The sequence below is a fragment of the Athene noctua genome, chromosome Z (assembly GCF_965140245.1).
Source record: "Athene noctua chromosome Z, bAthNoc1.hap1.1, whole genome shotgun sequence".
In the NCBI taxonomy this organism is placed as follows: Eukaryota; Metazoa; Chordata; class Aves; order Strigiformes; family Strigidae; genus Athene; species Athene noctua.
This window is the reverse complement of record NC_134077.1, coordinates 89,435,827-89,450,279: the sequence shown is the minus strand read 5'-3', so window position 1 is coordinate 89,450,279 and position 14,453 is coordinate 89,435,827. Positions and strand designations below refer to the sequence as shown.

General features: G+C 43.8%; 1 protein-coding gene across 3 annotated transcripts in view; it reads left to right on the top strand.

Annotated features, from left to right (window-relative positions):
• Positions 1-9,007: 9,007 nt before the first annotated feature.
• The window catches only part of ARB2A (ARB2 cotranscriptional regulator A), a 266,094-nt gene continuing 260,648 nt past the window's right edge, over positions 9,008-14,453 (top strand). For all 3 annotated transcript variants that reach the window (XM_074932814.1, XM_074932813.1, XM_074932812.1), the window contains exon 1: positions 9,008-9,123. The gene's annotated coding sequence lies outside the window, so the exon portion shown is untranslated. The remainder of the gene's footprint in view (positions 9,124-14,453) is intronic.

Sequence of the window (14,453 nt, the reverse complement as noted above, 5' to 3'; positions counted from 1 at the left end):
GGTTACACAACAATTTTCAGAAATTTATAATTACACGATATCCAACTACTTTTTTTGTCCCATAATCTGTGTTGTCTATGTAAAAAGACTAATAACGTTTGGATATTTGGTGTCCATCAAGAAATAGAATCACATAGCTCTTCATGTGTCATCCTGACTGTGTTTTGTATTCCACCTCAATACTGACTTTCAGACATCCTTGAAAAACTTATTGGTTAATGTTTGTTATATTTTAGTGTGGGTATTGCTGGAACTCAGTTATATATGGGGAGATAATTCATTTTCTAGACTAACTGTCATACAGACATAAAGCAGTGTAGGTCCTATGTGGGTAATTATTTCAGGTTTAGGGTTTGTCTGAAGGCTTAAGCTCTTAACGTTCCACATGCATTTTGTAATATCTGTGTCTTCCCATTGTTCTAAGTTACCTGTGTTACCTGGGATAGTGGAAGCGATTTGCATGCATTGCTGTTTTTTACATAAACTAATGCATTTTGCCCCAGGTTTTATTTCCTTTAAGTTCTCTGAACTTTTAATTTACGCTTGGAAATCCGTAGCACATCTGTTTTCACAAGCTACAAACACTTATTTACATATCAATAAAGCCTATGCCTTCTCAAACCTGATAGAGAACCCAGAATTTTATAAATGTAAAATTCAAACCAACCAGCTGCGAGGTTATCATTCAAGAAATGCAGTAGCTGTTTTCACTTAGACTTTCACCTCTCTGTACATTCCAGAAATAACATCTTTAAGGAGTCATTTGCCTCTGCTCTGGACTCTTTATCGGTACCTTGCATTCCATATAATAAACATGTCTTAAATGGGCTTTATTATGTAGATTGAGATTATGTTTCCCCCTAGAGAATGGAACGAATATTGGGGAGGTACGAAGTTGAAACGGCAGGTGGTTTTTGTTCTGGCGTATGGACTAGCAAACAGATTACTTTCCACAGTAAACCAGATGTGGCTTCGGGAATGAAATAGTCTTGGCAGGAATGCTACCTGCAGGTATGTATTGAGTTCAGGAATGAACACGTGCTGTGAAGACTCTTCAGAAGCAAATGGATGAGGTCTCTTCAAACACCATCAGTTTCTATCCCAGTTAAGGCTCCCTAACTTCACACACGCCCATCCACTTTATGAGTGGACAGCTTGATGGAGGTTGTTGCATTAATGCAACGCAAATGTGTAATGGTAATCATCTGGCCTCCTCTTCTCTCCAGACAAAGAATGGACCACAATATGGTAGACTGTTCTTCATTTCCAACAACTATCCAGGTCCCTGATCGGCATTACTGAGCAAGATGTACCTCTGCCAGGCTCTGGCATCAGCGCGCAGATACCTCCAAGCTAAAGAGTCAAAAAAATGTGGTTTAATTTTTCACGTTTTGAAGGTGCTGTGTATGCCTGGTGTGGTTCTTGGATTTGTGAACCAAAACTGACTAGTCCTGCAACCCTTTCATCTTCATTGCCTCCCCTTCCCACCCTTCCCCAGTGTTGGCTCAGCTGTCAAGTTTTATGATCGCTCCTGCCGTTTGCTTGATGCGGCTGCGACCACACCTGACACAATATATACACACACAGCGTACAAAATACACACGCAGCAATTAACTGTCTCAGAGAGCATGCAGTATGAATGAGTGGTTCTCCGGGCCCAGCAGGGAGACACTTTTTAGTTAAACCTTTTGCATTTTAACCCTACACTCCGTGACATTTGGGCAGACCTCCAATCTGAGCAGCTTCAAGGTGGGACACACCTGGTTATTTTGCAGGAGCTTGGTAGCTTGGTTTTGGTTTTGTTTAAAGAAGAAGAGATATCGTTGCTTTTTATTATGCTTATATTGTTAATTCTATTGCTTTGGTTGCTGTTTTGGTTTCTTTCCATCTGGAGTGATGATTGGTCAATACGTGACAGTTACAATCTGCTTAAGTAGTTTGGGCATTAAGTCACTGTGACTGCCAGTAGCAGCAGTAATTTGTGAGTTTAGTCTTTGTAAAAAGTGTCTATCATGGCAATAGGCAGGATAGGAATTAATTCAGTCTAAATCTCTCTACTAAAATGGTCGATCATCAACCGGATTTCTTAGTCCAGCTTTGTCAGGTCTCTCCCTGATAACCACTGTATTCTTTCTATGGTTAGAAGTGGGATGAACAGAAGAATGCTGGCACCTTATGTGCTGTGCCTTTTTAGGGATCTCATTTTTCCAGCTTGAGTTCCAAAAGATGCACTTAAACTACATAACGGAAAAGGTACATGTATTTCTTTTCCATTTTATGTGTACACAAATTGTTTAGATGACAGTTGTACAATTTTTAAAAAAGTTATATAATACCCTGGAGCAGTCATCTGCTCTAACATGCATAATTTATTCAAAAATCATTTGTGGAGTTGAGGGATTGATAGTTTGGAACAGAAAAATTATAGGTATGCTAAGTACGCTCTTGCAAAAATAAATCATGTAATCATATATTGAGATCCAATATTTCAAAATTCAAAGTACAATTAAATTGTTTGCACATGTAACAGCAGTGAAATAACTTTGCAAGGTTTACATCATAAACCCATATATCTACTGAGTAAATAGTAGAACACGGACCATAAAGTTCTGTCAATAGCATTGCTTTCAATCTTTGTTTCATTCCACCAAAACTTTTCATATCAGTCTGGCATTTTTTTGAACCACTATATACAGGACCAAAGAATTAGGAGTGGTAACTTGAAATATAGATCATATATATTTAATCTTTACAACAAATGCAAAAGCAGTAAGTGAAAAACAAAGACATAACAGACTGTAAAAACTCTCGAGAACATATAATGAAGCATAAGAGTGAATGTCACGACAGATTTATGTATGTTCGAGTTTCAGCAAAAACTGCTGAAGACAAATTTGAGAATATTTGTGTATCATACTTTTGGCACAATAGCAGGAACCAAAATAAATTATCCAGGAATAAGACATAAGAAACAGATTCTGGGTGTAAACAACAAGCTGAATAAGAATTTTGAATTAAAGAAAACTTTCAAGCCAAAAGAAAGAGAGGTTTTTCAGCCTTGCAGAGCACTCAAGAATAATGTTGGTTTTTCATGAGTTTTCAGTATTTCACTTTTTTTTTTTTTTTTAAGTTTCTAATTTAATTCTTGTGAAAAGTGCTTCTCAAGAGGTAACACATCATCTTTGTCAGGAAAGCTAACATTTTTATTTTTCATGAAATGCTTTCTCTGTATTTATGCACTATACACAGTACACAAAAAGCCTATTCCATCGATGTCAAGCCAAAAGAACAAATGAAAAGAAACTACAAAGGGAATTCTAAAGAGATTTTTTTTTTTTCCTCCCACTATCTTTTCTTTTGGGCTTAGCCTCAGAAGGAATTTTTGTGTCCCAAAAGACACAGGATAACTTTTCCCAAGAATCACACATCCTAAAGGTTGCTATTCTTGCATGCAACTGCTAGATGACAAGGCTGTGCCTATTGCCTATTTTTATTATTTTTTTAACCCCTGGAAATAGCAGCTGTCATTGACCAAAAAAAAAAAAAAAAAAGTTTAATTTTTAATTTTAAAGTAATCTATATGTTTTCCAGTTCTGTGTCTGACAAGAGCTGGGTTGAAGTTGCTCAGGAGTGAGGCCTCTATTGTGCAGACCCGTTGCTTGGCATTAGGTATCATCTCACAATTTTCATAAAGCAGGTGACACAAGAGGGGCAGTACGACAGAGCAGAAGTAGAATGCATTTTTTTAATGTGATTTTTTTCTCTACCCGGGTAGCCTTCACATCTTTTTGTCACAGCAAAGAATTCATAAACCAGATCACATCCTTCAGTTTCAGGACTCGGTGTAAAGCTCAAGTGGAACAAACAGACCACCTGACATGTATCGCAAAGGTAAATCCAACCCGTGTAAAATAAAATGATCAGTTTTGCCATACTTGGGTGCCCCTGTTGCGAATTGCGCTTCTGAGTTTTAGCGTGCTCTTAACCAGCAGCAACCTGACTGAGAACTAAAGACGTTAACGCTTCACACCATCAGGTGCTGAAAGCAGAAACGTAGGTACTTCGGAAAAAAAGGGCTGTGGTGTTCTACCAGTGCTGAACCACAGGAGGATTTAACAACTGCTTATGAAAGTTGCATTGCAGGATAGCTATTAAAATCAGACATCCTACTTGCTACAATCATCCATCAGCTGCTTCTAAAATCCTGCCCACCTTCTGTGTGTCATCTGGAGGAGATAAAGTTTTAATTGTGAGCGGGTGGTATAAAAAAAATGGGAAAAAAAGACAAGGCACCTTCTGTCATTCCAAATTTCTTGTCCTATCTTGCTTTCTGCTTCAAGTGTCTTTGTGCCAGTTGAAGTTTTGCAGGCAGCTTTTAAAAAGACAAAAAAATACAAATAAAATCAATAGAAACAAATAAAATCTAAGACAACAAAGAGCTCACCATGAAGAACGTATTGCAGAGAATGGGAATAAAAAATACTACATATTGCAGCTTTTCCCCTTTTATGTTTTGACTCTTTTCTCGCCCAAGTTTCAAATAATTCCTAGTTTCCTTGGTATCCATTACCAAATTCCCTTTTTGTCTGTTTATTCTGCGTTTGTATCTACGACCTTAAGAGCTTCTCCCCTATTCCCAACTAAGCTACAGTATTATACATCAGAAGCTTGCATTTTGGGGTTCAAAATCGTTTCATTCATAATATTTTCATTCAGCTTTTCTGTTCAGTTTTTTTGAGTTGATGAGACTTGACATTTTTTTCAGCCATTTGAAATAAGCCTTGTTAAAGCAGTATTTATGTTACTGTGATAAGAACTGTCTTCAGACCATGATCACTTGTCATAGACACGACAAATATTTGGTTCCCTTGGTGTGCTCCTCTTTAGATATGATGATGAAGTCTTAAAATAACTTCTCCCATCTTCAATACAGTTCTTTTGAGTTACGTTTTTTGCCTCTAAATTTAAAAAAAAAAAAAAATAGTATTTTCATACTGACAGCACTGAAAATTTCAAGCTTTGTCATGCAGGCTGCAGCCCTCGGTGAGAACAGCTTTTCTCATCTCTGTGCTGCAGACAGATGCTCATGGAGCCACTCGCCCAGGTCGGTGCCTCCTTCATCAGCCGGCTGTCCTGCTTATCTCACATTCCCAGCACATCCCAGGCCCCTTCCTTACAAAGTATTTTTAGTTTAATGGCTTTCTTGGAAAGTCTCTGGGTCTTGTTTCTGAGTTCGATCCCCCCCCCCCCCCCCCCCCCCCCCCCCGTACTGTTTTCAGTGCAGTGTCGCCGCTGTTTCAAATGACTAGCGGTTGACAATTTTTCTCTTTGAAACTCCCTCTCTTTCAAATTCAATTTCCTAATTGCTTCATGGGAAAGGAACACAGTCTCTGGCCTTTGTTTTATTATTTATAATTTGGGAGGGAAAAAACAAAGGCATGGAAACAGAAAGGACTCCTTTAGGGATCAAGTCCAGGCAAACACATGATAGATGTCTAGTTCGTTCTAGAAAAAAAGAGAAATGCCTCTCTCCTGCAGATCCGTGACCATCTGACTGTTGGCTTAACCATTCTGGCAATCAGGTATTGGGAGGTCTTCAAGAAATCTTAGTGTCCCTAAAAGAGACCTTTTTCCTCCTCATTTACCCTAGCTAATGAGTTCATAGCCAAGGTTTTCCGCCAGTGTCTGATTTTTAACTTTATGCTGTTAAATTTTATCCCGTTTCTCTCTCAAGAAGATCATTACTCATAATACCTTTCAACGTAGTGTCATCTGCAAATTTCATGGATGCACATCAAATTCGTATCTCTGTCTCATCAATGACTATATTGCACAGATTATGTCCACAAACTAATCACAGTCCCCAGAAAGACCTCCTGCTCATTTCCCTCGTGCCCGATAACTGCTTTTCAGCTTAGGCTTTTGCAGTCTCCTCCACCCCATCCACCTTAACAGATGATTCTGGTCTGAATTATCATCACCCCCACCTTCAGCAATATCCCCCATGGAGAATCGGTTCCTTTACTTCAGTTTAGATTCACCAGGCTGTTGATCTGACTCGTGTGAAAGCGACTCTGATCGCACTGGAGTGACATACCTGCTCTGGGCAGCACCACTCAGCAACATACCACACCTTCTGTTCATATCTGTGTTCACAAGTGCAGCAAAACCCAGACTAAGTCTGCATAATGTTGAGTAACTGCGCAGTCTAAGGAGAGTCATCCCAGCTGGGTACGAGTTGTCGCAATCCAGCTTATTTGGACAGAATTTATACAAAAAGGATGTTTTTTTCTATGCAGTTTTAACCTCTTCATGTTCTCTATGCTTCCTTTACAATCACAGAGGCTATCTTGCTTTGAAAGACAACAAAACAAACACTGAATCCACCCATCAGTTTTAACTAGGTCTGTAACCTCCTACAGACTCAAGACACACTGGCAGTCGTTAACAACATGCAGCCCAAGATCGTTTTAATTACACAACACATACTCTTTTTGCAGGGGGCTGTTGTTTCACACACCACATGGGATGAATAGAATAACCAACAGTTCGATGCCTTGTTTATCTCTGTGTTCTTTGAAAGGCATCTCCATTTACCAGACACAGGTAAAATCCTAGCTTTTGAAGATGTTTTCCATTTCTACTGCATCTGAGTGTTTCAAACTTTAACTTACCTCCACATAATCCATGTAAGTAAATGACGTTTTTGCTTAAATTGGGAACTGAAATTAAGGCAAAGCAGTTTTAACAGTCCTGGATGATCAGCTGAAAATAATGCAGACCTGACTTTCAACACATCTGACGTTCTATAGCACCTTGTGTAGGGAAATCACAGCTTCCATCTATTTCAGATGTAACTACTCACAAATGGTATTTCTGCAAACTGAACTAGGAACCTTACTGGACATTCAGCAAGCAACAGATAAACGTTGGGCTTAAGTAACATACCTGTAGCCATCTATGAACGCTTTAACATTAGGAGAGATAGATGACTGAAGATTAAAACAGACACAGGTTTTGAAAAAGAATCAGAACACTGTTTTGGTACACCAGTACCAGTATTTTTGCTAGTATGAGCCTATTACTGGTATTACTGTAGATCACAGAACTCTATAAAGACACCAGAACTCCACAGTCCTACATACTAACAGAAGATGAAAGTCCAGCTTCCAGCAAATCACTATTTACCACACACCACCTCTGTTTCCTCTTCATTGCTGATATTTGGAATTTTGGGGTCAGTCCTCTAACTAACTTGGAGACCTCCCCTTTCAACCTGCCACCTCTCTGGAATACCAAGAGCTTCCATTCATGGTCAGTAGTTCTTTGCTGTTCAAGTATCTCCAAAACCACTAACCTCCCACTCCCCATTTTGATAAAGTTTTTCCTCCCTGAATCCTTCCCTGGACCTGTAGTTGTAAAGGGCTGTATCAAGATCACAGGCAGAGCATTTTTTAACCTGTACTTCTCATACGAGCCACCCCTGAAACTTGTTCCTGACTCCTACATTCTACCAGCTCATTTTGTTGTCTGGTTTTTGGGTTTGGTTGTTTGTTGGGTTTTTTTGGTGGGAACTGTAAGAGATGGAAAATGATGGTGAACCAGATAAGACCCCAACAGAAAACACTGACTACTTTTAACTCGAGTTAGTCCTAACCAGATGCACTTTGCAGCTTGGCAATACTTACGAAGAGATGGCATGAACTTCGAGTGGGAGGGTAGAGTTGCTTACATCAGTACGGCTACCAAAAAATGCTCATTAAGTGATTCCCAACCCTGACTTCTGTTCTGCTACAGATCACAGTCAGAGCTGAGGGCCTACACCTCAATCACAGCGCTGTCGTATAGCATCCCAAATGTCTCATCAAAAGAAAAGATCGCTAAGCACCACTTTTTTCTAACAGGGCAAATACGGGAAAAATATTTTCTCAATACTTGAACATGGCAGAATAGCAACTGTAATTTGTAAAATTTAAATAGACAAGTTCTCCAAGACATTGCAGTATCTTCTGCATTGAAGAAGAAAAGCATTTAATTTATTCCTTCCTTGGGTGTTTCAGAAAGCCACCGACAGCAGAATATACAAGCAGCTTGCTGCTTTTGGTCGTAACAGGCAGCTGGGAGCAACCTGGATGAGAAACGCTTTCTCTTCCCCCATGTAGACCTGTCCCTGCCTCTAGCTCAGTGGTCTGTGACCTGGAGCTAAGAGGGGGTGCAACATTTCAGAGGCATGCACGGTATGTGTCCCGTCTGCGCTGTCCTTGCAACAGGAACAGCTCACAACCTTCCCGTGTAGAGCCACGAGAGGTGGAAGCCCCACCTGAGCACCTGCCTGATGCGGTCGTTCGACCAAACCTGGAAAGATTTTCACAGCAACACCTCTGAAATGAAGCTCGATGCGCTTCCTCTTGCTATGGCAGGGCAAGCGAGCTGGGACTGCTGGCGCCGGCTGGTGTTCTACTACAGGCCAACGCACTGTTATTTCATAATTCATGTACTTCTGAATACCTGGCGCGATTTATCCCAAATCATTTCTTTTTTACAAATCCCCAAGCTATCAACAGGGACACTTGCCAGTGGAAACACGACCTTCCCGCCCAGCTCTACCAGCCCACGGCGCACCCCCAGACGCCGTTACCGGCCGGGTCTGTTCCAGCTCAGCGCTGCCCGCCGCCTCCCCCGCGGGGACAACACCCACCCTGACGTTATTGCGACCGAGCTTCCTCAAAAAAAAAACCCCAAAAACCCACAACAAACTTCCCCGGGGGAAGCCGAGGCCGCCGGGCAGAGCCCTCAGAGGCCTCCCCGTAGGCCGCCGAGCGCAGCGGGGCAGCGCAGGCCCCGAACGCAGTTTTTCGGCCGCGTTTTGGGCGCAGGGGCCCGAGGGGAAGGACGGGCGGCGGGCGGAGGAGGGGACGAGGCCTCCGCCGCCTTTCCCGCTCCACTTCCGGGTTCCCCGCCGCGTGACGTCACCGCGCGCGGACCCCGGAAGTGGAGCCGGCGGGGGGTGGGGGAGGGGGCCGGGGGGGGCGGGCGGTGCCAGGAGCGGAGCGGCCGCGCGTGCCCCGGTGACAGCGCCGCGCCCGCCCCGCCCCGCCCCGCCCCGCCGGCGACGGGCGCCAGGTACGTGCTGCGGCCCGGCGCGGGCAGGCGCCCGCCGGGGCGACAGGGCGCGGGGAGCGGCTGGCGGGCCCTGAGGTGGGAGGAGGAGGAGGAGGAGGAGGAGGAGGAGGAGGAGGAGGAGGAGGAGGAGGAAGGGGGGCGCGGGCGGGTGACTGGGCTTCGCCTCCGCCGCGGCGAGCGCGTGGGGGCGGCGGCGCCCGGGTTTCCCTCGCAGCCCTGGGCCGGCGGGGCCTGGCGTGCGTGAGGCGGCGGCGCTTGGACGAGGAGGAGGAGGAGGAGGAGGAGGAGGAGGAGGAGGGAAGGGGGCGGCAGCGGCGTCTGCCTGCGGCCGGGCCCCCTGCGCTGTCCGCGCCGCCCTCGTCCCGGGGCTCCGCGCGGCGGGAGCGGGTTTCAAAGCAGAGCGGGGCCGCCCGCCCTCACAACACCCCCGTTGGGGCGGACGGGGGGAGGCGGCCGCAGCCTTCACCTTCACCCCGGGACCGGGCCCGACCCCCCCGGCCCCGCCAAGTGTTGTCACCTCCGGAACGGGTGGCCTGCGTGGAGAGTGAAACCGAAGCGGAGGATAACCGTAACCGCTTCTCATTTTCCAAACAGTTTAAAGCATATTTTTCTTCCTCAAAGTGCACGCTCGCAGCCATTGCTGCAGCTTTTCGGTGCTGTCAGCTGCCGTCACAAAACAAGACTCGTCAGTTTTCCCTCTGACCTTCCTGTAAAGCTTTCTGCGAGCTTTCCGTACAGTCATGAATGACTAAAAGTGACTGCGTGAGCCTGATTCTCCTGACTTCATGACGTAGCTGGGCTTCAGTGCTCGTTTTCATTCCGACCCCTGCTTTCCTAGTTATACCTGAGTGGAAACTACTTTTTGAAGTTTCTCATAGTTGGTTTGGCAGCTTAGAAAGCCGCACGGAACGTTGGTCGTTTCTGAGTTATCCAGATGTAAACATAGAGAACTTTTCAGTTTAAATTATTACTGTTGGTTTCCGTCTGGCAACGGGATAACTCAAAACTCGTTATTCTGAAACGTCAGATGTTTGCCTGTCCGTAGTTCCTTTCAAAAAACCACGCGGTTTGCTCTTTAGAGAAGTGTTGGCTTCTTTTTTCTTTCAAAGCTAAATACTGAGGCTTTTGATAGAGTGTACTGCTTTCCTCCCAGATAGTTAACTTTCAGCTGTGGCATTAGATGAGCCAAGCTGCTCAGTCTCCTGTAAACCGGCTTAACGGGTCCTCACAAAATGCAGCACCCACTCTGCACTGTTTCTGAATTAAGTTTTTGGCTAAGGAGTTTGAATAAGCAGGTCCCTTGTTCAGGACAGACCTTGGTCAGGATGTACCATCCCTGGCAAAAGAGGTGTTATAAAATCGACAGAGATTACAAAGCTAGCTGGATGTCTTTGGTCTTAACTGCACAGTGACACAGTGAGAGGAGGGTAGTGACAATATTTGCCTTCAAAGAAGTGTAAATATCACTAATACAGCAAAAAGGTGAGGTCCTTTTGGCAATCGTTGATGCTTCCATGGAACTTCTTGGAATTTAATGACACTGCGGGTGGAAGAGCATGGCAGCGCTTCATGCTGCCTATGGTAAAGCTGCCTGATGGTGGCATGTTGGTTAGAGAGTGCCTGTGGGATGTTAAAATTAAGTATTTTGTAAATATGTAGGAAAAGGTAAAAAAATGATGTTGTGTAGGGAAGACTAAAATCTTGGGGACTGAAGACCCTTAACGTGACAGAGAGTATCACCAGAGTGACACCAGTGTAAAATACGGGGAGCGCCCTTTCTGTGCTCCTCTGGGTTTGGAATTGAACAGATGCGGCGTTCTGAGTGTTTCAGATATCATTTCCCTTTCCTTCAAAAGGAAATAAGAACCCTTCCTTGCTGGGGAGAAGTACTGGCCTTTGCGGGGTCGCTCTGCAGAGAAGCCCAGGCGGTGGCTGTGTCCATCACCAAGATCTCTGCTGGGAGGTCCGATGTGCCACCCTTGGTGTTAGTCTGGGCACTCCCCAGCCCGCCCCAGTCAAAACACGGTGGGTTAGGACAGGTGTAGTATTTATAGTGTTTAAGCTGACCTGACTTCTTTTGTCTGAAATAGGTTAGCAGATGCTGGTAGGCGTAGGAATGAGATGGAAACTTCCAGCAGGCCAACAGTACGGAGCAGCTGGAGGCGGACAAGGGCATCATCATTTCAGAAGCATAGTGCATGCTCAGAGTGCTGTCTGCCTTACTGAAATACCTCTAATTATTGGCGTTTTCTCACCAGTGCCTGGATTTTGTCCGTTTTCTTCAGATTACTTTTCCAGTGTTTGTAGCCAATTATGGGTGCATGTTAATCTGCTAGTTGACTTGACCATGGTTTTTACTGAATTGCCTTTTATGTGCTAGTTAGCTCATGTTTGGGAGAGCTTCTCCTTATAATTACTCAGTGGGGATTTGTCTGTTGGTCTCTCTCTTCTTTTAAGTTCACAACCTTATTTTTTTTTCCCCCTGAAGACTCAGCGCTGACTTTGGAGGTTTTGTCCATTCCAGGCTCTATAGAAAAAGTTCTGAATGCGACTCTATTGCTGGTACTTTGAATTTGACCCACTGTTCCTTTGGGGAACAATGTGCTATGGTGACTGAGGAGTTTTTTAGATTTACAATAGATTCCTGGAATTGTTTGAAGTAAAGCATACACACAAAGAATGAATGGATATCTTTTTTAATTTTTTTGCACTCGCTTACTGAAACAAATTGGTTAACAGTGGGCATGAAAACATCTGCTTATGAAATTTAATGCTGCCCTATGAAATTTTTTTGTGCCTTAGAAGAGACATCTTTTCTCTTTATAAGTGTGGCCGTACATGTGTCTATTTAGCCCGTAGATCAGCTTCACAGATTTGCACTGAGTGGAATTCCTGAAGTATAATTTAATGGCTTTTAAATGGTTATTTTTCATGGATGTTGTTCAGTGTTTTAAGGGCTGTGGTTAGAATGTGCATTATGTATATATACACAGTTCCTTATTTCTGAGAGGAAGACCCTGGAGTGTGGACTCGGAACTTAACGTTTAGCTACTCAGAGTGTGCCTTATGCTGTTGTCATGTGACTGAGTCTTATGGGAAGGTGAAAGGATACAGCATTCAATTTTGTATAATCCTTGCCTTTCTGCTCATCTCACCATCAGATACTTATTAGCGCCAGTTTTAGTAATGTTTTTTAGTTTATGGCTGAGTGCTTCTAGGAATTAGGCTGGGACCCAGGGGTTGTTTCCCTCCAGCTACAGACCCTCTCTGCTGTTAACAGAGGGCTCAGGGTGCCGTTTCACAGCCTGTTCATGCCACATCCCCATGGCTGGAGGGGGCTGCACTCCTCTTCCTCCTGCCCCGACCCTCCGGCCATGTGAGGGATGGATGGGCTGGCTGCAGAGTGAGCCAGGTGAGGAAGCTGATCCAGAGCAAGAGGTGTAAAATGCTCCTTTCTCGTTGCATCAGCTCGCTCGATAGCACGAGTGCTATCATCAGAAGGGATGTGGGATGGTGGCTGGGAGTGGAGAGGAGGGGCTGAAAGTCTTGTGTCTGGGCTTCAGCGCAGCCTGAGTCACCTTGTCCTTGAACTGACTCTGGTGAAAGCCCCTCTACCGGTTTCCTGAGCAGTCTGCTCCTGTGAGTTAATTATTAATGATGCTGCTGGTGAGGATGGTGTCCTGCGCTGTGGGCTGGTGCAGTCTTCATGTAACTGCTTTTATTCCTGCTGCACTCTCCTGCAGAGTATTGACTTCCAGCTTGAGGGAACCTCTCTGGTGCTGCAGTTTGTATTCTCTTGAGCAGGTATCCAGAAAGATGAACCATGTAGAGGCTAATTTTAGGTGTTCGTGCTTTACAGTTACTGTAGCTTCTGTATTCTTCCAGCTTCCTATTGCCCAGCAGAAATTGAAGGGGGCCAACCTGTCCTAAGCCTGCTGTATAGACATTTGACTCTTGGAAGTATTGATTTTTAATACCCACCTAAAACAAGTATTGTTTTAGCAACTATCATATTAGCTGAATCAATATATTTAGTATGGTGGTAAATTCAGGAAACCCTTCTGTCAGCAAACAGTCGTGGGTTTTTTTTTCCTCAGACAGACAAATGTAAGAAAATTTTCCTTATCGTATGCCTAGAAAGAGAGATGGTGGTGAAAATAAGAATTGGCTGGCCTGCAAATGAGCCAGTTCCAGTGTTGACTGGAAGCAGATCCATAGCCGAAGCACCAGTGATACTGAACGTCAGTGTTTATGTTTCTTGATGCTTGTGCATTGAGTCAGGCCCATCATATTACATTGTTCAAGTTTCTGTGGTTTGGTTTTTTTTAGTTTATTATCAGGGGTTAATAAGGATGTTTTCCTGTTTACTGACAATTTCAAGGCAAAGTTTAAGCTAAATGTTTTTTTGAGAGGGACATACTGAAAAATGTTTTTGACTGTATTGAAAATATTCTTGATTACTCTTAAGTACCCCTAGGCATCTCAAAGATGTAGATAAGAAATATGAGATTTAATAGGAAGATAGCTTTGGAAATTGTGAACTATTTCCCAAGACAGCCAGTCTGGATTTGTCTGAATTATAAGCTTCATAAAGTTGCCATTTTCTATTTGCAATTAAATCTTTTAAGATATTTGTTTTGAATTCTCTGGACATTTCAGCTGCAATGTACACACTCTGCTGTCCTACTGAGCTTTCTTCACCGTGTCAGCTTTATGCAGCGTGCGTGACGAAAGCTCCTGGTGGGACAGGGGAAAAACGGGTTCTCCTGTTTCTCGTCATCCCTTAGGTGAAGTGTGTTTTGGCTTAGAAACAGGCATAGTGGACCTCATGCTTGGTTTATTTCTGCTGGATGCTGTGAGTTAGCGCCCAGTTGTACTTTCAGCCATTATATACCTCTGTGCTGGAAGGAGAGTGGCCTTGGTTTTTAGAGTAATAACTGCTTGTCTGAGAAATGGACAAGACAGCTCTGGTGGATCTTGTTGTCAGCGTGCCAAGGAACACTTCAGGTTCTCTTGGATGTTGCATCTAAGACCAAGCCCAACCGATAACATAATGCTTACAGTTTCCTTTAAAGTTTTGCAAGCCAGGCTCCACAAAGCCTCAAAATGCTGCACATTTGAGTAAATGTCGTATTTATGCATAGCACCATTAGTATATAATACACGCAAGTCTTGGTCTTGTTTAACTGGAGAAGATGCTCAACCCTATTCTTTCTTTGCTTTCTTCCTTCTTGTCATAAGCATTAGAGTATAACCAAGTAAACTTGAAAGGATCCGGCTTTTTTCCTGACAAATGAACACGTAGTTCCTCTTGCAGAACATGTGTGTTA